At 37.0% G+C, this 22,788-nt stretch overlaps 1 long non-coding RNA gene across 1 annotated transcript in view; it reads right to left on the bottom strand.

Annotated features, from left to right (window-relative positions):
* Positions 1–4,940: 4,940 nt before the first annotated feature.
* Positions 4,941–22,788, bottom strand: part of LOC134540533 (uncharacterized) — a 40,384-nt gene continuing 22,536 nt past the window's right edge. Inside the window, exon 5 of the long non-coding RNA XR_010076454.1 lies at positions 4,941–6,434. This is a non-coding gene — a long non-coding RNA (uncharacterized LOC134540533). The remainder of the gene's footprint in view (positions 6,435–22,788) is intronic.

Below are 22,788 nucleotides of genomic sequence, written 5' to 3'. Positions count from 1 at the left end.
GTGTCTGGAAGTTACAAGTTCCTAAGCATACGACCACACCCATGTACAGTGAGTCTGGCAACTACTCGACGTGGTGTGTGTCTGGAAGCACATGACCTCACCCCCTGGCGCCGCGTGTCCCAGGTGTGTCTGCGCGAGGGCTGGTCGGGCGCGCCCGGGGGGCAGTCGGCGGCGGAGGGGCCGGCCCCCAGGAGACGCTGCTCGCTGGTCGAGCTGACGGTCAGCCGGCACGCGCGCCGCGAGTCGGCGCTGCGCCACGCCAGCTCCTTCGACCACGCCGGCGGGCCCCGCCCCACGGGCGCACAGGGTGAGTCCCGTTCCCCGCGCCCCCCCGCTTCAGCTCGGGGTGCGAGCGTGTGTTGGAGCGTGAACAATCGATGCTTACTTAAGGGCCGAATTCAGAGAGATCTTTCGATGGTCATCCACACACCGAAAGGCTTTTCCATTGAAGCTGCTCGGCAGAGACGTTTTTCAGTGGTTGGTTGACTGCTGGATAAGGAGAGCCAACCACTTGAAAGTGAATGTGGTCTGAAGCTCATTCGAATGCCTGTTCAGTTGAAAATCGGCGGAGCAGTTGATGGTTTTAATATATAATTCCCACATAAAAATGTGTTCATGTATGTTTGTAATTGTTTAAAACATTTTTGTCATATGGCAGATATGTAAAATATGTTCTGATTAAATATGCGTTTTTAAAGAAATCGTTTCGCCCGCAAAGTGTGCATCAGACACGTGTTTTGTAGCGATAGAAGATTTGGATGAATTTCCAAATCACATTGACGAGGTTTTTGAATTTTTTGATGATCTTAAAAATGAAAATCCAGTTCCGTGAAGGTATATAAGAAATTTAGCAGACCCGTTTGATTTTTGTTGGGATCAAGAGTTCGAAACACAAATTTTTTTTCTCTGTAAGAAACTGCGTCTGTTTTTTTTTTGTTTTGTTTTCGATTACGGTTTTGTGCTTTCTCACGAGATCAAAAATAATCGCCTTTTCATCTCGAGAAAACACTATAATTTTAGGCAACGTATCCATCTTAAGAAAATTTCTCAACCTCGTGTAGGGTTACCAGACGTCCGGCAAAAGGAGGACATGTCCTCCTTTTTATGTATTTTTTTGCGTCCGGCCGGATTTTCCTTAATGCTCCAAAATGTCCGGCTTTTTTATAAAGTGAGATAATTCCTGCAGTTACACTCTGGGCAAAGCGCGCGCTGTCCGCAGAGTCATCCCACTAGTAAGTAGTACTATGACAGCTTGACAGGTAGCAGCACATGCAGAAGCACGTGTTTTTAATATGCTGTATATGCGTAGTTTGTTTGATTCTTTATACTGAAACTGTATTAAATGCCAAAACATTGTAAAATATCGTACTCCATTGTAATTAATTCATGGCTTTTTTAAAAAAATATATATTGTCCTCCTTTTTAGTGAAATGTCCTCCTTTTGCGAGATGAATGTCGTCCTTTTTTATTATCAGTGTCTGGTAACTCTAACCTCATGTCCAATCCAAACAAAATATTATTTTCAGCGGGAGAGCAAACAAAAGACATTCAAAATGAAATAGGGCGCTTTTCCACACACACTCCAAGTACTTGATCTAAGAAAATTTTTGTGCCAGATTGCCAGATCTTCACTGAAAGTGGATGGGAACAAGCTTTCAGCTGGCAGTCATTCGAAAGGCGTTTTTGAAGTATGAGAGGTGGAGAGTCTGCCAGATGAATGAGAGTTGGATGCGCTTTCGAAGGTCAACTCTGAATTCGGGCCTAAATCATCTCGAGTGAAAACTGGTCACCCAAAAAAAAAAAAAAATGCGAAGGAACATCGGATTATAGGTACCTATAAGTACGGTAAAACTCCTGTATTAATATGGACTGTCTCCGGGTAAAAGGTAACGCGTCTCATTTTGGTGATTTTTTGTTTATTTCAGCAATATATATATACTATACTGTATACTTAGAATATGTTATGCATTTTTAATCATTGGCAACTATGTTGGTAAATATATTGGTAAATAAAAGAATAATGCAAGAAAAATTTAAGTATTTAAATTCAATTTTTATCTAAATGTTTTTTTTTTTTTGTTTCTCCTGCAAAAAGTGAATTCTAGCTTGTTGGAAGCTGCCTGTTGTTCGCGCGCAGAGCACTGCTCACCCAGTTAATCTTCGTCATCGGCCGAGACTGTTACCTTTTACCCGGAGACCGTCCATATTATTCAGTGTCTTTTACTTATATATTCCGTTGAGCCTTTCATTATGGCAGGTGCCATAAAGCTGTGGAACATTTCAATTCTATGTGAATCATTGTAGTATTTACAGTTTATATACATATCCAAAAGCACATTAAAATCGAAGTGAGGCGTTGATGGCGTTGATAAACTGAATTGTACGTTAGTAACAAAATAAATATGTACATGTCTTTTAGAGATAACACGTTTAGAAATTTTTTTACATTTGGTTTGTAAAAAAATTGAACAATTGAACTACCCTCCGGCTGACATGTCAAGTTGGTTATTTTATATTCTTGTCGTTCCATAGCACAGTTAAACCTCGTATATCCGGACTTACTGAGACCAAAGTCAATCTGGACAAACAAAAATCCAGATAATCCGGGTAATATGGGTAGGGGCATGCAGATTTCGCGAAAAGATTTCGAGACTAGCTGAAAGTTAAAACACTGTAGCATCGTCTGTATTTTGTGATTGGGTGGGTTTCTCCCAGATACATATTGATTGTAACAACACCAATCACAGTAATTCAGTGTGAAAGTAACCGCGTCCTCAGTGGCTCGGTCAAATAAGGCAACGACTTCTCTGGCAGATGGCCGCCAATCACATGGAAGAAACCACAGGTTCGGGTATACCTTGTTGCAGTCTATTAAGCGTTCAGATATTTTCGCGAAAAACGCCTGCCCCTAAATATGGGTAATGAGCAAAACAAAATCCTTAAATAATCAAATTATTACGATAAAAAAACTAAAGTTTTGTTACAAAAATATATATAGTTTACCTACCCTATATTGTTTACAGGACATTAAAAAATATATAAAAATAACTTTCCACGTCATTTCTTATATCTTAACAACGAATGCATCCACTTTCTTCTGTTTTGAACATGCACGGCAGTTGAACAAAGCACGATCACGTAAATGCTGGAGTGGTGTCGGGCTGATACCCCAGTAGGTACGCCATGAGGTGTGTCATCTGGTGAGTGTTCTTAAACTCAACAAAAAGCATTGTGAGACCATAAGTCTACCATCCATGCAGAAACTGTACATTGAATCAAACTAAAAAGTGAATATTTGGCGTATGTATAGTTACGATCTTGCTAACGTAGTTAAATATTTTTATGTGAACATTAAATAAAATGTCTACAAATCTCATCCAGATTCAATGAGGGCTGGATAAAAAAGTTTTACTGTATATATTTAAATAGTACTTATATTATAGTGTTTTAAGTCCATGTTTAGCATGCATAATATAAAACAGACAAGAGTGTCCTAATAAAATAATTTTTAAATATGTAGGCCTGCAATCTAAATGTAAAAAGTTCTGAAACCAGTTGTCTCTTTATGAAATTATGTTTTATTTTATCAATGCCTCACTATGATTTTAGTGTGCTTTTGGATAAGTAAACTTTAAATATTTACAAGGATTCATGTACAAATGTCATGTTTCATAACTTCATGGTACCTACCATATTTAATAAACATTATTTTCAAGCTATAAAATGTCACGCAAATATCATACATGTATAAAGAAACACTTGCGTGACTTTTTATCGCTAGTATATAATATTTAGTAAATATGTAATTAGAAAATTTGACACAGAATATAAAAGTGAAAGAGAGCTATAGTGAATAATTAACAGCAAGAGCCCTCAATAATTGCAATGATGAAAAAATGAAATAACCTATGTGGTGGGTGAAGTGTATCGACATCGGAATCATTAGTGATGAGGGGTTACGAGATTGGAGCACTGACTGGAATGAATGAAAACCAAACAATTCACGGAAACATACTCCACGTTTCTTACACGCGAAAAATCTGTGCCGAGAATTGAACTGGGATCTCCATGGTAGGAAGCGATCAGACCATTCAACCACTGTGGTCGAAGCAGACGCCGAGGTCTTTAGAGACGGTAACACTAACACACACCAGGAAAATTGGTGAAGCGATCTGCAATGGGTTGAACTAAGAAACCAAACAAAAATACAGTAGTGTCTCCATTAACCGAGTTAATAAGGATCACAGCAACCTTGATAAGCAATACGTCGGCTAACACGGATAGAATAAGAAAATTGTCTTGGTTTAAAGTCAGCCCAAAGGTATCCTATTTCGAGTTGATGTTTTTCCAGCTTTTCTTCAGTGTAGATGTTTTCAAGTCACTCCATGATTCTCCCAACAAGTAAATGTCATCTCTGACGATAATTTGCTATAGGCTTTCGACAAGTGAAAGTTTCAACAGTTTTTGCAGATAACTGCGATTCACATTGACTCGGACAGTACGGAAACTTTTTTAATCGAAGCTAGGTTGATAGACACACTACTGTAGAATGAAATATTATTTAATAAAATTTATGAACACATCATTGTATGCAAATGAAAGTAAGGGATATTGTTTTAACTTTAAATAAATGTTCCAAGTATTGATTCACCTTGTAAGACAACAGCATTGCCCCACCACAACCCCCCTCCCCCTGCCCATGCCTAGAGCACTGCTGTTATCCCCAGCACGGCGACCGGGATGAAAGGTTCGCAGACAGTGCTAGTCAGTTAAACCTCGTTTGTCAGGACTAACTGGGACCAAAAGCAACCCTGGACAATTAAAAATCTGGCTAATCCAGGTAATATGGGTAATAAGCAAAATAAAAATTTATTTTAAGTAAGCGGACTTAACGTTTACTATGACAAAAACAAAAACCATGTTTTGCATACATTGCTTTTATTTGTTGCTTTTTAGTATACATTGCTTTTATTGTTTACAAGTTAATTAAAAACTATAATTCTAACTTTTCACATTGTTTCTTAGCTAAGTATTTGTCGACTTTCTTCTGTTTTAAACATGTATGGTGTTTGAATAAAGCACTTTCAGGTACATTATTGCGTTGTTTGCATAGATGTAGAATACCATTGTCATGTTTATGGGAACACAAGCTGGAGTACCTGGCATTGCCCAGGTTTTAAACACATCGTAATATAAGGAACATAACTACCAAGTCTCAAGTCTGTAGGGCGTACACTTGAAAAACGGGAAATTTTGATTTGAAAGCCCCATTGATTGCACAATTTCAGTTCACCAAGGCTATGCACGAGCAAATCTTCAGATTCATTTTGGGAAGCAAGGTAATCCCCAAGGCAAGACGTGATGGATGCACAAAACGATAGCGCGTTACAAATTTAAGGCCTTCAGTTCGTTACTTTGAATATATATACTGTATAGAAGTCGCGAGTGGATAGGATTTACTCTACGTTTTTCAGAAGCGTATGATGAGAAGCTTGGGAACTTCACCGCTGCAGTGCGATGCTGTAACGCCCTGTATCGTCTTAGTTGTTATTTACACGTTAGAGCGAAGCACTGTCGCCCGCTGTCATTCCCCGCACCCCCCACCAATCATTAACTGCAGATCAAGGTCGTTCAACGGGAGGGGGAAGGGGTGTTTGAAGAGTTCGACACTTGTCCGCTAGGGACCACCACAAGTCGATGCCCTAGAGATGGTGGCAATTGCGGCGGTGAATTAACCAACTACCTCAAAACCGTATTAGAAATTTTAACCTGGGCTGGCGACTTCTATACAGTAAATATATTCAAAGGTTCGTTAGCAGCCGCGAGCTTAACTAAGCTGAAGGGGTTTTCGCCAAGGAGAAGGGATAGGAGGTTGCCAGACCTTAATATTATGACTGTGTGGCGGACATGAGAGAAATGACACACACTAACATCCCATGCTTTTCTATTATGAAAGTGAATTTATCCTCTTTTTCTTTTGCTTCTTTGGGGATGGAATTTCACCCACCGGCCCATAAACAATCTTGTCGATCCATCGCTCCGTTCCTGCAGGAAAGTAGGACCGACGGACAGACACGCTTTCACCGTTGTAGTGTTAAGGACCGCGTGAAGGGGTGTGTGTATGCGTGTGGTCCGGACCGAGGTACTGCCGCAGGTCCCCGGCCCGTGCCGCTGCTGAGACGCAGCTCCTTCCCCGCGCACCAGTCGGCGCGGCCCGAGACGCCTGCGTCGCGCCGCACGTCCGTGGACGCCAGCGAGGGGGACTCCTCCCCCGACACGGCGCGCCGGCGCGTGCGCATCATCCGCAGGCACTGACGGTAATCCCGTGCGAGGGCAAGCCAGGGGCCCCCGCGTGGCCGGTGCTACCGTCGCTACGGCAACGGGGCCCGCGAGTCCGGGGGGCCCCGCGAAGGGAAAGTAGAAACAAATCGAAACTAAAAAAAAAGTAGATAATTTTAAAATAAATCATAGAAAACAATAAAAACAATCAGGCCTGATTTCAGTTACCGACGAAACATCACACCAGAGAGTAATATGATTCGGAATATGCTGTGGCGTACGGAACGTGTCTGAATAATCTACAACTGTAACAAAACCGTCCAACATCCGACGTGACACCATGTTACACTCGTTTACTTGCTGTTATTCAACATAAATTTACGTTGACAATCTAAACACTTGACTTAAAGCTAGTTTCAATGTGTGTTTGAAAAATAATTGTGATTAAGGTTGAGAATTTATGCAACTTAAACAATACACATAGAAGCCAAAAAAATTTTAAAATCTTTTTAGTATAAAAAAATGGGGGGGGGGGGGGGGGGATCATCATGACCTCTAGCAACGGGGCCCACAAACTGATGTGGGGGGCCTGGGGCAAGCACATCCACCTTCCACTGCTTCCAAGTTACCATCGCGGGAACATTGGGACGTGTGGAAAGCTGGAATCGCAGTGACGCGAAAATGGCTATGCCGCAGCAAAATAATTGCGTCGTTGTGAACGTACGGTTTTCACCCACGCAATAAAACAAAAAAAAAGTTTAATTATGTTTGCAGGCTCTCACGGCCATTGTCTGAAACAGCTTGGCTTCTGGGTTGTAGCCCTGTCCTTGGCGAATAATTCACCAACGTTTCGGTTGACATTGCAGTCACCATCATCAGGGAGCAGTAGGTAACTGCTCCCTGATGATGGCGACTGCAATGTCGACCGAAATGTCGGTGAATTAGGTAACTGCTCCCTGATGATGGCGACTCAATGTCGACCGAAACGTCGGTGAATTATTTGCCAAGGACACTGCTACAACCCAGAAGCCAAGTTATGAAAAAAAAATAAACGATTGTATTTAAAAATCTTCTGGCTGTCACATACGCATCGAACATACGTGATAGCAGGTGTTTGAGAGAGTAATTTTTTTTTTAATTCATATTTAAAACTCAATTGTAAACATCATTTCGGAGACTTCAAAATAAAATTAGTATACAAAAAATTGACTGCACCAGTCAAACCATCTTTCGAAAGCAAAATTCTGACACACCTTACAGTAACGCCATGCTAGCGACATGGCGGAAATAGAAAATATTTATAATCAGGAATTCTGTTGCATCTGCCATTTTTGTCGCACTGACATAAGATGTGTCGAAAGTGATTGGCTAGAAACGTTCTCGTCACCGCAACTGCAACAGTCCATCGCCAAAAAATTTAATTTGTCCGCCTGTCAAAACTTTGGTCACTTAAAATTTTTTAAGGACGGATGGGTAAAATTATAACCTCAAAAAGTCTGCAACGTATTTATGCACGTCAAATCTTATTACATAAGGAACGTTTTTAAGTTTGTAAAAATTGTTAAGCGCTGGCATGATTCTTTTTAACATATGTTTGAAAACTTTTGAAAGGAAATTTTTTTTTAATTTTCATATTCATAGAAGTGATATTATTTACACATGGTAACACAGGACATGTTTAAAATACATACTGGAGTATGAAAAAAAATTGATTTTAATGAGTAATAAATTAATAATTTGCATGAATGTCAAACTATCTAATTATATAAAATAAATAACATACAATATTTAAGTTTTCTCAACAGTTGGCAACGTTAAAACTGAATGAATATAATGGCGGAGGAGCCAAGTGTTGTAAATCGCCTGGTGGCTGGAGGACGTACGAACACTCGAACTGGTGACAGGCTGTTGTAGTCCCAGCCTAGATCTCAAATAGGAGTTATCCTGTCTACATTTGCTTTTACGAACAAATCATGGATAAATGTTATGCAGGCATCTGTGTCATTTGAGGCAACAGGGCAGTCAGTGGTACTGACTGACATTGCGGCCCTAAGTTACTTTAAAAATTGGTGCAAGTCAACTGGAAGCCAAAGTAAACCAATTTTTTTTCCCTATTCATAAATATAGATACCTATGCACATACACATACTACATATACACACACACATACATAATAAACATTTATGCTTTTCGTTCCCAAAAAAAAAGTTGTGTTATGAGGCTTTTTCAAACACATAAATTTGACAAAGTTATAAATTGCTTGATCACTTGGGACTTCAAACAATTAGGGTAGTACCATTTTGAATGTGCACACACTTGATTAGGCCGATTTAGACTTGCGTCAGAAAATAATCTGTGTCGGCAAAATATGGGCCAGTGTTAATTTCCTACCATTATAATACCAACCACTCACCCAGATGTTGGGAACAAAAATTAAAATAAAACACAATATTCAGCACATTCACTGCTTAATAAGTTTAAAAAAGTTAAAAATTATTTTCTCTGAACATTTTTTTCAGGTTCTAATTTTTTTACATGTATTTGCTAACTGATGTAAATAGTATTCAGTCGCATTAAAGAAATTAAACAATAGCTACCTGCATCCCTACTTAAGAGTAATGAAAATTAACTATAAAATTTCCTCACTCATCGTAACAATTAAAAACTTTTATGGTTTCTTCCTAACCACATAATGCCAGTTATAATGTAAGAAGTTAAGCCACTTAAAACTTTTTCATATTTTTTTTAATGAATATGCGTCTGCAAACACAAGCATAAGTATGCATAACTACTAGGGACAACATTATATGGTGAATTGCAACAACACTGAAAATTGTGAAACGTGTCACTACACCATATAACACCACAATTCAAGTTAGTGCACCACAAACCACCAAAATGTTATGAAAATCGTGAAACTAATCCGAATTTTCAATCGAAAATTAACTCTAATGACAAATACATAATCTTTTAAATATTAAATTCACTAAAAGTAATTTATTCAGCAAGACGTTTGTAACACAATTTAATAAAAAGCAGACTGGGAAAAGTTTACTCCACCATTAAAGAACTAAAAGCCACTATGTGTAACATCTAACCACAGTTAACGAGTACATTCACCCGTTCTGATGTTGCATATACACTTACACTTTCACAGACTTACAGACAAGCGGATGGGAGGTTGTTTACACATATGTGGGGAATACAATTTGTGATAATCAGTGGAAACCTGGAAACTAATGACAAAAAGAGCTATTCACAGTTATAAACCGTTCGTGACTTTTGGCCCATTATGTATAATACGAAACTCAAACAAAATATAACGTAGAATTCTCTTTATAATAATAATAAATAAAGGGATTGTGCACTAATAATGTAAATGTTAGAAGTTATACATTTATGGCATTTAGGAAGAAATCATACTCTTTTAATTGTTACAATGTGTGAGGAAATTTTATAGTTAATTTTCATTTCTCCTAAGTAGGGATGCAGGTGCATATTATTTAATTTCTTTAATGCGACTGAATATTTACATCAGTTGGCAAATTCGTGTAAAACAAATTAGAACCTGAAAAAAATATATTTAGTTTGTATAGTTTTTGCTTAAAACAACTGAAATCAGTCTGTAAATACTTCCCTACAAACAAACCGTAACCTTAGTGAGCCGATTTAAGATGTATCAGTAACATTACCATCAAAAAATTCTTACATTTTTCATTGGCATTGAATATAAGTTGGATAACAATTTGTTGTGTGTCTGCAGTACGATGAAAAGTTAACTAAGGGTTGTCAGAATTGTAAGCGTATTTTATTATTTCTTCTTATGACTAGGTATAAATTATAACCTAAAGTGTTAAAAGTATTGTTGTACTATTAAAATGTTTTATTATTTAGCGCACATGCACGGAGTAAATTCTGCGATGGTCAGGAAAGCAATGAATGTGGATGAAACATGTGGGTCCGCCATCTTTTCAAGATTTCTGAGACTTCCACAGATGACAGAACCAGTGGCGTAGCCAGGATTTGTGTATAGGGGGTATTAGGAAGCATGCCCCCCTCCCCCCCCCCCCCCTGTATTAAAGCAGGGGGTCCGGGGGTCCTACCCCGGGAAAATTTGGATTTTAAGGTGTAAAATAGTGCTATTTTAGCAGTTTTCGGTACTTAAATTTAAATATTGGAATGGTAAAAATTTTATTAATTTTTAATATGAAATTGTTTGAGTGATGAATAAGAAATTTAATTAAAGATTTGGTGCTGGGGGGGGGGGGGGGGGAGGTTTCCAACCCCTAACCCCACCTACGCCCCTGGACAGGAACCATTGTGACACACTTCCGTTCCATTCATGAAGTTGCTCCTGCCAAGAGCTAAGATGTTAAACATCAGTGACTGGGTATCTTCAGTGAAGGGCCAACTGCCTAGGATCGGGTGACCGACCAAGAGAACCACTGGCTTGTCGCAGGTCCGGCCATCACTGCACGGGAGGGAAACGAGAGGTCACCATTGGCCAGCCACTTGACGAGCACCTGCTGTCAGAACCCGACTCTTCCGAGAAGGAGTCTCTCCTCTCATCCCCCGCGCCCTGGCGGAGACCGGGAACCCAGTTGATGAGTGTCACGTGAGATGCGTCTGTGCCTGGATATTGTTCACGTCACAGTAGCTTCATTTTAAAATTGACGATTGGCTGTGATTAGGGACAAGATTTTATGGTTTTATTGTTTAGGCCAATTGCCTTTCTGAAACACGAAATTTCGATGTTTTTTTTTTTATGAATCTTTTTTATTCATAAATATAGCATATTATTACATAAATATGACACGTAAATGTTTCTTGATGCTTATTTCACCAGACAGTGTCATTTTGACTGGTGCATTATGAACTTTTACATTAATTTTTAATAAGCATGTCTAACTTAATGGAATAGAAAGTATTTGTGTTCGTTTCGAAAAATGTACCAACGCAATGGGAAAATGAGTTAGTAATGTAATAACAGCTGCAAATTGAAAAAAAATATATACAATCAATCAATTTAGTTAATACATTCTGGTACAAACTTCATGCTAAATGAATTTCATTCATTGAGTTTCATACGTTAATAATTTTGTTGTGGTTTCATTTAAAATGCTACTAGTGTTTTATGATTTTAGTTGCGTGTCGGTGCTTTGCGGTGAATTAACTTACATTGACATTCTTTTCTATGTTATTTTGATTTTATCGCAATTCACCATACAATCTTGTCCCTAGCTACGATGTAAAGTTTCTGTGGCCAATTTTGGCTTTATTGTAATGTGTCCAAGCTAATATGAACAGTTTGAAATACTTTCTATGACCAGTGGTGGATGGTAGGTGAAGTGATATCAATGTTGTGAAGTGCTAAGGAAAAGGGGGAATAGTTGGTATTTCTATTAATATAGCAGGGGTTCCTTCCCCCGAGAAAATTTAGTATTTACAACTTTTAATTTATTGAAAGTTTGAGTAAAATAAACATAATCATTGAAAGCCTAGAAATTGTTTTTTTTTTTTTCCTCTACAGTTATACAACCAATTATCTTTATTTGATGGTCAAAACATTGCTTGATTTCTGTTGAATTTCAAATCCTTACTATTCGGCTTCAAAATAGTGTCGGTGAAACATCAAAATGTAAATGTTTAAACTAAAATTGGCAAACAATCGAGCTCTGGCCAATACAGGTTAAAAAAAATTCACTACAAATACTGTTAGAATAACAGCTAAAGTATTATCAGAGGATACACTGCATAACTAAATAGTCGCAATTGTGCATTTAACTTTAATAGACTCTAAAACTGACTATCATGAATGCCTAAATTTTAAATCGGTAACGTGTTGATTGCTTACCACATAATCCTACCAAAATGGGGCATTAAATTCAGTTTGCACATGGCTGATACGGTGATAAACCGCATGTCACTGTCACGTGACAGTCACTCAGGCACTTGTAAACTACTGCGGGAGTTATTTCGAGTGACCTGCGTCAAAAGGGACAGGAAGCCAACAAACGGCGAACAACATGCATCCTGCCCAGAAAGTGCAGTACTGCACAGCATAAGGATGTGAGAATAAGGCATGGTGGGGACGCCTATAAGGGCCACTTTCCTGCATCACCCCGCTGCTGCTGGCAAACCTAACAGACAGAGCACCGAGGCGTGCTACAGAGGAGCGAGGAAATTCTCTAGGGAGGCGGAAACCACTTCTAACGAACGCTAGTTCCATTCATGTGTAGAAACAGTGTACTCTTGATACAACAGCTGGGGTAATGTTTGACTTAGTACAGATAATAATCAAGGAGATAAAACTTACACAGTGCTCCCAACTGCCCGGCACACCCATCCGTAATCACATTCATTCACACAACATAATGGGTGTAAAACGAAAGCGATGAAGTTGACGCCAAATATTAGACTCTCAAAATAACACTATTTATTACACAGTAACTAGCAAAGTAATCCACTCAATAGTTTAAAAAAAAATCATACACTTTTACAAACTATTTAATGTTAAAAATGCTATTATAAGTTTCAGATTTGAATAATTTAAAAATACAGGTTTGCAAACCGCTAAAATAAGTTCCAGGATTTCAATTTATGTTTATTACTCAACAAAAAATTTACCTTCCTGTTACAGGAGCCAGATTTATTGTACGATACGCTGATATACACAGCATTTCAGGCGTATCGTTAGTTTTTTTTTTTTCTGTTTCAATGATAAATAAATAATACTCCGTAATTTCGTCACTGGGTGACAAAATCAGTAAAGATTACGTATAAAAAAAAATTTAAAACTTGGCAGCACTGCATGGAAATCAAGCACGAGAGCACAGCATTACGCATCACCACTGATGACTGGAGATAAAGACTTCTCGTTCGAATGCAGGCATATGTTGCACTGCAGACGTGTCTGTGAGCTTGATCGCTAAAAGAATAATACACTTTGTCACCTTTGTCAATGTTTCATGTGGCAGTACTTTATCAGCTCAGTTACCACCCTTGAAGGCCAAATCAACCTCACAGTCAGTCAATCGTCACTTGCACGACTCTTTCTTGCAAGCAAATGTCTGGAGTGCGGACATTTGGATGTTTTGCTGTGTGCAGGTGTGATTGTCAGAAGCGGATTTACAAACTGTTCAGTTTAGCTGAAGGCACAACACAAATTAAGCAGTAGTGATAAGTATCATGACTTCTTGCAAATCAGAAATGAAAGATGATTCAAAAAAGGAAGCAAATTAATCTGAATGGGTCAGTCAGTGTCTTTATGTGATGTGTTAATCAAAAATAAAAAATTATATTTGTGCCAGTTGTAAATATACTAGATAAATTCCAGGTAAATATGTTTATAATGACTTATCTCATTATGGAATAAATTTCAACTAATTAAGGATGTAGATTGAGTGTTTTATGGGGTTTTTCCCCTATGCTACTATCTGTACCTAGAAAATTGGCTCGTCAAAATATTTTGTATCCTTTGGGAGCCATTAATTTTTTACTCAGGAATTATTTAATACAATACTTTGCCCAATACACTTGCAAATTATATAAACCCACCTTCCCCCCCCCCCCCTTTTTTTTTTGCTATCTTCTAATAGTGTAGTTATTATCCTGTGGTATTGAAACTTCTGTATCACTTCCGACAAAAACACATTCACTAAGTTATTTTTGGTGATAACTATATATTCTGGCCTAAACTACTAAGCTCTGCAGTATGTCTCTAACTTATTTGAGTCAATTAGCCCCATGTTTATTCCACTTTTACAACTGAATTTGTTTTTTTGCATTGTGTAAAATCAAACATGTTAACGGCATAAATATTTAATTAATGTATTAAATTAGGTGGTTCTCAACTTTTTGTATTAGTGGCTGATAGTTAATATTGCCAACATAATTCTAACACATGAGGTGCTGTATTTGTGATCACTTGATATAGTTCATGTGTATAAGTTTTTATTACTGATCTTGGCATGTTGGTACTCCATGACTTTTAGAATTAAAAAAGGACAAAGAAAATCAAGTAACAGTTTCAATGTTTCTTGGTTGCCGTGTTTAAAAATTTGGCTTTGCATTACACAGTAATTGGATGTGCACAACATATTGGCATACCGACTAATACATTGATGAATATGTGAGTTTCATCAGAACAAATCTCAATGGATTTTCTCTGCAGAGAGTAAATAAGACTAAATGATCATTTAGTGATGTGTAATGTAAAAATAAATAGAATAATTTACAAAAAGGGTATTGTTATAGTAACCGCTTTAAAAAAAAAAACTACTACTACTACTACTACTACTACTACTACACTAGTTGAAGAACTACAAAGTTTCTGCTATTTAATTAAAAATGAAACATTGATGTGTATATAAAAGTTTCTAAATATAGATGTATGGTTTTATAATCCTATATTTCCATGCAAATTATATGAAAGACTTTGTATTTATTATAAGAAGATTTAAAGTATTGAATGGATGTTACAAACTTTCATCTCAGTGATAATCTTTGTACATAATACGTACTTTTTTAATCATCTTTGTTATGTACTTTTATTCCAACCGAAATAGTCCTGCTTGGAAATATTTTGCTTCTTAGAATTTTTAAAATATATATTTATGTATCTTGATAATCAAATCAAAGTGTTACCTTTTAAAAATTTGTGATAGCATAAGATTGAGCAGACAGTGTGTTGGAGTAACATGCCATGACATAGCAAAAACTACAAACAAGATAATAGTCAAATATTTATTATGCCTTTATTCTATATACATAACTTTTAAAATTGGGAGTCATATTTTGTCTGGCATTGATAACATTAACCAATTCATGACTAATTTGTCATTACATTACTAATTTGCATTTACATAGTAAATAAATTATTTGAATGCTTTCAGTATTAAGTTCCACAAATAGAAAATAGGTTGAGTGAGTTTTGAATTTGTAAATCTTTGCGAGTTTTCTAGAATTAAGTGATGTGAACGTGATTTTGAAAATCTTCCCTTGTACCCAACGTAGTAAAGATTTTGAGCTCAAAAAAGACTTTGAAGCATGTAAAAGAAAGCCAAATAAATTTTCATGCAAGTATTTTTATCACTTATGTGTGTGCTGGAAAATGTCAATATTAAAAATATCTCTAATCTATATCTTTATCTGTGATGTTAAAGGCATAAATTAAACTGTGTTATTTATTGATGTAAATATTGATATGGACCAATATTGTACATACTTTATACATAACATTACTGTAGTTAACTTTTAAAGATGTTTATCAATGTTCTCAAGTCCACAATAAATTATTGATATATGACTGTCATTTGTACATTAAATGTTGTAATATATTTTTATATGTTAAATGTATTCAAATAAATATTTTAATATATTTAATTACTTTGGGTGGTTGGTCGGTCGGTCTATAGCAGTTTGTCACACAGCAACAGTACACAGGATGCAAATGTTAACGAAAACCTTGTAAAGTTTATTATAAATATATATATGTGTGTGTGTGTATGTATTATAAAATTAAATTAAACTGTAATCACTCCAGCATTTAAACATGTGTCTATATATAAATAAATATTAAATACAGTAAGTCCTCTATTTACGTCGTACCGATTTACGTCGTTTCGGATTAACGTCGCTAATGTTTGAGTACTCATGTTTCAATTTAAGTTGTCGCCGATTCACAATAACGTCGTTTACAATGACCGTAAATCTTTATTTTAACCAAAAAACCGTATATAATTCGTTTATAATTCTTTGTTTCCTTCGGTAGTTAATTTATGCTATGTAGCGTAAGCTACACGTTCACCGCTTTATCTTATCATACATCATGAGGGACGCTTCCTGCTCTCCGCTGCTCTCCGCGCGGTGATGCAATACTACCAGCCCGCCCGCTACCACTTTTCGTCCAACTCCTTGGCACTTCAGTAGAGGTGTAAAAGTAACTAAAAAAAGTGTACCCGTATGTATTCGTTACTATAACAATTAGTACTCATTACTTTCGTATCGTTACTCGTTACTTCTGATACCGCATAACATGCTATGTTATGTAACAGCAACGAATCGAGTCGTATTTCGTACGCGTACAGTATGACGTCGCGTAAATAATAATAAATCGAATATAAACAATTAAAAGTATTTGATAATTAACAGCTTTTGTTAACCAAGAAACAATAAAATCTCATTAGAGCAGCTTTATTATAATATCTCTTTTAAGATAAGAACAAAAAACGTGAAAATACGCGATAATAAAAAACAAAAACATACATATTTATAATTTGTAAAAAATACTTTCTTGCGTTGTTTCTGTTCCAATCTCAAACTTTGTCTACACACACAATACCTTTAATAAACAGTAAAAAACTTGGACGACGAATTTCCAAATTATACTTTTCTTAATAAACAAACATCGTTCTTTGTAACGAATCAGCGCGCGCATGCGTAAAACATACGAAAAATGCGAGTAACGAAATGCATTCGTGTGTAACGTTTCGTTACTCGTTACTAGATGCCGCACCCGTTACTCAGTAACGAATACATACGGTTTGCTACAGCTCTACACTTCAGTCGCTATGATATCATTGAGTTGGCCGGAGTTTTAAACGTGCCGTTGTTAACTTTATCGTGATTAAATGCGTTTGTAGTAGGCCTACAGTATCAGCTCACTGCAATTTATGATTTTTTCTTCATAAGATGTCTTCCAAACGACTATATATCTGCTTTTATATTTCAATCAATAAAGGTAATAAAGCAGCTGGTTAAATAACCATTCTATAAAGCTGAGAAGTACTAGTTGGACTTGTTTCCCACGCTGTCGGTTGTAAATTGCTGATAAAATTGCCCGTTGTCACGTCTGTATTAGTGATGCACCGATAAGGCTTTACCGATTACCGAAACGATACAGATAACCAACATAAACATCGGCCGATACCGATTCAAACCGATTACCGATTATTTTATCACATTTTCATTTTCCAACAGCTAAATTAAACAAATAATAATATATCAAGCAATACTAAGAATTAAAATATCTTCACAGGCGCCATTGTTTAAAACAGTCTCGTTTTAATAAATACGCATTCGCAATAATAAACATTTACGTTTAAAAACACAACACCTTCGGAATACTTCCATAGATTATATGATGTCAACAAAGACGCCAATAACAGGAAAGTTAGCCAACACTGAAGTTCGCAAACATTTGGTGCTAAAGCAACCGCTCTCTCCTTCCGGACGTTTTCATTATTTCTCACTATGATTGCTAGCGCTGCTAAACCTGATCGTAATCGTAACCACTTTAATGCTGTCTTATTCTAAAGTTGGCAGTACAACTTTGATCTGTATGCAGGTATCTATGGTTCTTAGTTGCGTGTTTACAAAATAAATAGCGGCGGGAATGAATACTAAATTAAAATAGTGAGTGTGCGCCTAATTTTTTTTATTTAAAATCTGGCGTAAGATATGCGGCGAAATATGTCTACGAAATCTGACGAGAAAATAAAGGATGCGTAAAATACAACTTACATCGGTATCGGTATTTAAATAATCGGTGATAACGATTAATCGGTAAAATGTAATTATCGGCGATTATCGTTAATCGGTATCGGAATCGGTGCATCACTAGTCTGTATGCCAGCGCTTCCGGCCGACCTTGGGCCGTGGTCGGCCGGTGGCATGAAACATGGCTCATTTTGCGTCGTTTCTATTTACGTCGCGGTTTTCAGGAACGTAACCCCGACGTAAACCGAGGACTTACTGTAATACACTGCTTTCAGATAACCAAACACAAGAAAAAAAATTACAAAATAACTTATGTGTGTGAGTATATATATATAAAATAGGAAGATCTTGGTTAAATTACATTTTATTACTTTATTCAGTGAAAATACAGTGTTCATTAAAACTGATTAAAAGTACAATCTAAAAAATAAAAACCAATATTTATTCAATTTATTTTTGGAAGTGAAACTGTATTTGTGCACTTAAGAACATAACAGTCGACTAATAATTTGAATTGGCACCAACACAGTTAGAAAAAGTGTTTATTATCGGGCCTAAAAAAATGTATATCATCATTATAAAATGCAGAGAATTTTAAATAGGTATAGCAGAAGAAGCAATTCATGTTAATGACCAACAAAATAGCCTAATCTTGTTATAAATTGCTAGCTAACATGCTATACTTTCAAACACAAACAGAGATATCGTATTTTCCCGCAAATACCTGGCGCCCTGAAAACAAAGTGTGTGTCCTACATACCGAAATTTTGGAAAGAAAATAGGTCCCACAGGATAATGTTGTTATATGAGTGTAATTTTTTTTTTATTTCCTGCATGAGTCAACACTATTCTGCATAAAATAATAGTCACATACAAATTGAAAGTGCACATTATCAGGGTGTTTACAAATACCAGATGAACAAATTTCACACATTTTAATAAAATTTTCTTTATACTATTTTTCAATAACGGGGTAATTTTATGTATATATATAATAAGAATAAGACTCTCAAACACAAATCGAAACAGGCCAACTATTTGCAGGAACGTGCAGATTTTTTTTTTAGGTAGAAAACCAAAACCTTTTCAGGAATAGTTTGCACATGATTTAAACGGACGGAGTCCAAATATTTTTATTTAATGTGCGACTATAAACTAAAATGTGACCCAAAAAAATGCATCCAAGCTAGCAAAGTGCTGCTGGAAATGGAAGTTTACCGACTTCCAGCACAGTCACTGTTTATTTCAGGTCCTTTTTGGTTAGTTTTCGCGACTTTCCTGATTTGGAGTCACCGTTACTCCAAGTCAGAAAGAATAAAGACAAGATCATAGCTTCATTACAGTTGAAGCTTTATAAACGGATTCTAAGCAAATGTGCAATGTGACACAGGTGCATGATGTGCATTCACAATTTATTTGGCAATAGCAATGAGGGTCATAATGCCAAAGAATATGTAACTTCTAAGATACATATACACATTATGTCCCAGTTTCAATCGTATAACAGTTGATTCAGACTATTAAAAAAAAAAAAAAAAAAAAAAAAAACATACATCAAATTGAAGGTAAACTAACCTAGTTTTTCTTACAAGTTATACAGCACACAATCCAACCTCAAGTTCAATTTTCCCACACTTTGGTTACCACGTCCGGAGTAATGGAAGCAATAGCCTCTTCAATTCTGTGTCTCAACTCTGGCAAATCATTAGGTAATGGCAGAACGTAGACACAATCTTTTACAAAGCCCCAAAGGAAAAAAAAATTGCAGGGTGCTACGTCAGTTGAACATGGAGGCCAGAAAATAAAGAGGTCAGTTGTCTCGAATGGCCTATACCATCGGCGGATAGAGGATCACCATTAAACTTTAAACGAAAAGCACACTGAACTGAAATAACAGAATTCACTCTTAGAAAATTGCAGAACACAAAACGCTTTATGCTCAGGTGTTGCCATTTTGCGTGGGTGGTGCTACAAGCGAGGAAACAACAAAGCAGTACTCGCGCATGCGCTTATGTAAAACTGTTTGAGTTACTCTTTAATTGTTACCTCGTACCAAGACTACAATACTTACAGTCATTGCTATTGAAATTTATAACTGGGACTTTCTTTTATCTACTGTAGAAATTCACTATAAAATATTTCACTTTGAAGTACCGTATTTACTCGTGTATAGCGCGCCCTCGTGTATAGCGCGCACCACGATTTTTGCAACAAATTCCAAAGAAAAAATTTTTTTTCCCCATAAATAAATTTTACTAACATTTTGTGGTACCTGTACGTGTGAAACAAATGATAATTTAAATTGATGTGTGGTGATGCGTCAGGAAAATACTTAAACTCTGCTGTGTAGACGGAAGATAATGAAGCGCTGTATCGTCACAACTGGTACTTGGGCGGAGGGAGGGAGGCAGGCAGTAACAGAGACGCGCGGAGGATTAGATGACTCACCGGTAGCAGCTGGGACGAGGAAGCGAAGGAAGTGGGAGGGGGAATGGCGACAACATTCTTTCTCTCTCTTTTATTTTACTAGCTGCGTTGGCTTTGTGTAGAGGGGGAGGTCTAAAAATAAACAAGAGACGTGCGAGCTTGCGCGCGCACGTGTGTACGTGTGTGTGTGTGTGTGTGTGTGTGTGTGTGTGCGTGTGTGTGTACGTGTGTGTGTACGTGTGTGTGTACGTGTGTGTGTACGTGTGTGTGTGTGTGTGTGTGTGTGTGTGTGTGTGTGTGTGTGTGTGTGTGTGAAAGAGAGGCCTTGTTGCTTGTGCGTATGTGTGGGGGGCTGGCCAGAAACGTCAACAATCACCTGGCAGTTAACGACTTCCACTCCTCCCTTCCCCACCCCCCTTTTTTTTTTCCGTGTATAGCGCGCATCCTTATTTTTTTCCCTTACTTGAGGGGAAAAAAGGGCGCGCTATACACGAGTATATACGGTATTTATTTTTTCAGATCCTACAAGATGTAAATTATAAGATTCTTTCATTATTAAGTATCAAAATTCTGGGTTTTTCTCAAGTACGTTGCAAAACTGTAATGAGATTTCATGGCCGTTGTATGATGGTAGAAAAACTTTATTTTCATTGCAATTTAAGGTCAAGTTCAAAGTACTAATTTTACAATCCTAAACATTCAGTTCCTTTGTACAAACTATTAAAATATTTTATAAGGTTTCTTAAAAAAAAATCTATGTGCAATTAGCTTCAGTATGACACATACTCAAATTCCTAGTTGACTACACATTAGAGTTAAGGGCTATGTGACGTACACTTGTAGCATCAACACAAAGATACAGTATTCCAAAAGTTACTTGGCGGCAATAAATTTCATGTACATGTTTTTTATTGTTTTAAAATTGATTATTTTATGACGAGTGGTGATACAGAAATTAAATGATATGTAATTTGTGCAGTGTTTAGTTTGACTATGGATGTTAACAGAGTGTTAAGTGAATTTTCATGTTTATGCTGATCTAAAGCAATTTTAATATGCTAAAATAAAACCCAAATAACTAACAGTAAGTTTCATGGTAGTTATTTTACCAATGTCTTTCCAACTATCTGCTATGTCCCCAGAATTTGTTTGTGCATTTGTAATTGCTACCAAAAACTCACTACAGTGTTTTAAAATGTGTTTCTGTATGATGAATTTGATTTATTAATAGTAAAAACTATTTATTAAAAAAACCTGTACTAAATGTCTGTACGCATTTCGTAAAGACATTTGTTTTGCATTATTTTAAATATCTACAATTTAAAATCAACTAGTTGTTAAAATATGCTAAATATTAAAAAAAACTGTATTTCATGTGTAGTTTTACCACGGCCTTCATTAATTCTAAACAGCCATTGTTGCTTGTGATAAGTTTCAGGCTTGTTCGAAGCAGATTACCCAACTAACACACTCGTCCTCAAAATTTTTTCATTAAATTTTTTAGGAAAATTACATTGAAGCGTGATGGTAATATGCTGTTTGTACACAATTTTTCGCTATACTTCATCTGCACACATTAGCGTTGTGTTTACAACAGCATGAACATGACCCCAAAAATGTTAATATATGGCAAAATTCTGGCCTAATGAATACACAAAAATTAGCATTCTCCAAAATGAAACTTCCATAAATATTAAGACAAGCCAGAAGGCTGGCTAACTATTGTAAATATTTTACATGTAAAATGTGTTAAGGTGTAATGAAAACTTGTCGTTCTTAAGAAAAATTCACATACAGTTGTGTACTTGTTGTAAATGGCTATTGACGTGATTTTAATGACTTTACCGTGTTATATTTCCTGTACTGGAACATTCGAAATTGTCCTTACTACAACTACTGTTGAAATAAAATATGTGCATGAAATGAAACCGACTTATTTATTTATTTATTTATTAAATTTGTGGCATGCCCACCAACAGTTTTGCAACTTTTGAGGTGGGGTCGAACATACACAAATACACAAAGAAAGCAGTCCTTGCCCTTGTCAAGGCACCGCAAGCATGTCTGCACCACGCAAGGTGGGCTCCGCCCGCAAGGAGAACAATCCGTGCGGGCAGCCACCACACTCGCAGGTAGATGCGACATAACCCACCAGCACCGCACACATGAAGGCGCCACAACACAACGAAAGACAGAAGAATACAAACACACAAACAAGGATGTTAAAACTCACACTCTGAACGAGACAGTAAGAACAAAACACAAATACCAAATTACAAACAGATAAGCAAAACATAGCTCTGCGCAAAATTAAAAAGCCAATAAAGCTATTTCTGAATGCGTGACGCCCCGCTGACCTGGACAACTGTCCCCTGGGACCGAGACGTGAAGAATCCAAACAGAGGATTGGAACTGGCGAGCGGCCAAAGTCAAGTCTCCTGTATTCGACAAAGCGACGACGAGGGTGTGTGCACGCACTCACGTCGCAGTCACGGCAGGTAGCGACCGAACCTACCGGAAGAGCCACTGCGTGGTGGGCGAGTGACTACTAGAGACAAGAGTTTATGGTTTTATTTCCAGGCC

The sequence above is a fragment of the Bacillus rossius genome, chromosome 17, assembly GCF_032445375.1.
Source record: "Bacillus rossius redtenbacheri isolate Brsri chromosome 17, Brsri_v3, whole genome shotgun sequence".
Lineage (NCBI taxonomy): Eukaryota > Metazoa > Arthropoda > Insecta > Phasmatodea > Bacillidae > Bacillus > Bacillus rossius.
Note: the sequence above shows the minus strand (reverse complement) of the source record. Positions and strands in the feature narration are given on the sequence as shown.